The 3,180-nt window shown below is 39.7% G+C and overlaps 1 pseudogene; it reads left to right on the forward strand.

Annotated features, from left to right (window-relative positions):
• Nucleotides 1–2,127: 2,127 nt before the first annotated feature.
• Nucleotides 2,128–2,480, forward strand: LOC129669302 (RNA guanine-N7 methyltransferase activating subunit-like; annotated as a pseudogene).
• Nucleotides 2,481–3,180: the final 700 nt, after the last annotated feature.

Consider the following 3,180-nt stretch of genomic DNA (forward strand, 5'->3'; position numbering starts at 1 on the left):
GAAGGAAATGGGGAGGGGAGAGATAGAGAGGGTGGTACTGGGAATAGATGAGGGAGAGGGCTACAATCAGGATATAAAATTAATAAATTGTAAAAAAAAAAAATAAGAAAAGAATGTCCAAGATTGTCTTTTCAGTTTTAATGTGAAGCCAAAATGTTCCTGAGGAGGAAATGGTCAGATTTGTTGCTGTTTACTGGTCAGACATCAACTGTTCTAACACATTCCACTGAGGGAAGACATTCTCCCTGGGTAAGTAAAACACTTGAAATATCATAAAAAATTATAATAAAATTATCATTGTCCCCCTTCCCTGATGATCTGTTTGTCCTTCAAACTGTTTTGAAATTCTTTGTCTTTCTTGCAGTGATCAGGTTTCAGCACTGTAGAATCTCTCTCAGTATTTAAGAGTATTAAATGTATGGCATTAGACTAACTTCATTTATCCCATTATTGAATCTACACATGAAAACAGGCTCACGTGGTGGGGTGGGAGTGAAAGGTCATTTGTTCAGGTCATCGAGCTTGAGTCCTGGTGCTCTCCCGACCTTCTGACTCCACCACTACAACCCCTATTCAGCCCAATCTACACTCCACCAGCTGACACAGCTGCTCTGCATGTTACAGCATGCAATGATCCTGGACTCTTTTTTATTATTACAGTTTATTCACAGTATATCCAAGCTGTAGCATCCTCCTATCATCTCCATCACACCACCCTCCCCATTCTCCCTCAATGCCTTTGTTCTAGTCCATTGATAGGGGAGGACCGCCTCCCCTTCTATCTGACCCTAGCCTATCAGGTCTCATCAGGACTGGCTATATCATCTTCATCTGTTGCCTTTCAAGTCTGCACCCCTGAGGAAGGAACTCAGCCAGCCACTGAGTTCATGTGAAAGACAGACTCTGCTCCTCTTACTAGGGAACCCACTTGGAAATTGAGCAGCCTTTAGGCTTCATCTGAGTAGAGACTCAAGGTCCTCTCCTTGCATAGTCCTTGATTGTAGTATCGGTCTCTACAGGCCTTCCTGGGCCCACGTTTTTTACTCTCTTGGTCTCCTTGTGGAGCTACTCTCTCCTCTTCATCCAAAAGGTTGCCTACACTCTTCCCAAGTTTGGCTATGAATCTCAGTATCGAATGGCAGAGAAACTTAAAGTAATGTTCAATGTCCTTAGTCATCTGAGAAATGCAACTCAAAATAAACCTAAGATTCCAACTCACAGCCTTCAGAATGACTAAGCTCAAAAACTCAAAGTATGGCACATGCTGGAGAGGTTCTGGAGACAGGGAAACTCTTCTGAATTGGTAGTGAAAACATAAATTTGTAGAACCATTTCAGAAATCAATCTGGTGCTTTCTCAGAAACTTAAGAATTGTCCTATCTCAAGATCCAGCTATACCAGTCCTGGGCATAGATCTGAAAGATTCAAAACCACACAAGGACATTTACTCAATTATGTTCATAGCAGATTTGCTAGTAACAGCCACAATCTGAAAATACCCTAAATGTCCCTCAACGGAGAAATAGATACAGCAATTGTGGCACATTTACACAGTGGAATACTACTCAGCAACTGAAAACTAGAAAATCATGAAATTTTCAATCAAATGGATGGAATTTGAAAAGATCGTTCTGAGCGAGGTATCCCAGAATCAGAAAGACACACAGGGTATATACTCACAGTGGATCTTAGTCATATAATATAGGATAAACATACTAAAATCTATACATCTAAGGAAGCTAAACAATGAGGACCCTAGGGAAGAGGTTAAAACCTTTTACTGAAGGGTAAACATTGATAGACACCGGAAGTAAGCAAAGACAGGGAACAGGACAGGAGTCTGCCACAGGGGCCCTCTGAAAGACTCTACCCATCAGGTTATCAAAAGTCTTTAATATTCACTATGAGTTTCTGAAGCTAATCTCAGCCTATGCGCTGACTACACCTACTGGAGGGAACATGACATGAACTTACACAGAATCAACTTATTTGCCACATCATAAAAGTCTTTAACGGGCTAAGCATTTGGTTACCTAGGACAACTGAGTGGGGTGTGGCTGTGTGAATGCCCCTGATTGCTCCTGTGCATCTCATGGAAGGATCTTAAAAACTGTACAGAATTTCAGCATGAGTGAAAGTTCTGAAGTGATTCCAAATTTTGAAGAGATGTTATGCAAGTAAATTCACACAAGATGACAAAGAGTACCAGGGATACTTGCAACATCCTCCTTGCAATACTTGTTGAGGAATGGAATAACAGAGCTGGTGGTCAACAAAGAAATAGAGGCAATTGGCTGCAAGACAACAGACAGTTTAGTGGTAGGGAAAACAGACGGGGATGGCCAAGTGACAGTCGATGGAATCAGTGGCATGGATGATCATGGGGTAACATCTACCCACAGCAGAGACCAGAGCCTTACTCTCAACAATAGTGCAGGACAGGATGGTCACAGGAGCAGTCTCCATACGGTTACTACTAACAGATGTCAGTAGTTTTAAACAAAAGAACATTGATTTTGACAATGTGCTAAATGTTGGTCTTCTTTTTGTCATAGCTTTTCATTCTATTTTAAAGAATGAGTTGTAAATTATTTAGAAATTGAAACTTGAAAAAAATTATTTTACTAGGGGTATAATGATTAAGGTAATAAATCTACCAAGTGTGAATTACATAGCTTGACATTATATTGAATACAGTTTTCTTTATGATTTCATAATGTTTGAGTTTGGTCTGTTTTCTTATTTGGCCTCTAGGAGTTCTGTGTATGTCATGGAAATAAAAGTTTTTAATTAGATAAAAAAAAATGTCCTGATAAAACAGGGCCAGAGGAAAGGGGAGGAGGTCCTCCCCAATCGGTGGACATGGAAAGGGGCAGGGAGAAGCTGAGGGAGGGAGAGTGGGATTGGGAGGGAATAAGGGAGCAGGATACAGCTGGGATACAGAGTTAATAAAATGTAATTAATAATAATAAACAATATAAAAAAGTAAAAAAAGTCCTTAACCAACATTTCCTTATTCACAAAGTAAAACATTAAATTATCTCTTAATATTATATTAAATAGCATTCATCTGAATTATGAATTTGAGGTACCCCTTTAAGCAACCAAAACAAATTCCTTGGCAGTAAATTGAGGGTTGGGGAAGATATGGAATTTGCCTATCCAAAAGATGCATCCAAA

The sequence above is a fragment of the Psammomys obesus genome, unplaced genomic scaffold, assembly GCF_907164565.1.
Source record: "Psammomys obesus unplaced genomic scaffold, mPsaObe1.curated_primary_1811, whole genome shotgun sequence".
Taxonomy (NCBI): Eukaryota; Metazoa; Chordata; class Mammalia; order Rodentia; family Muridae; genus Psammomys; species Psammomys obesus.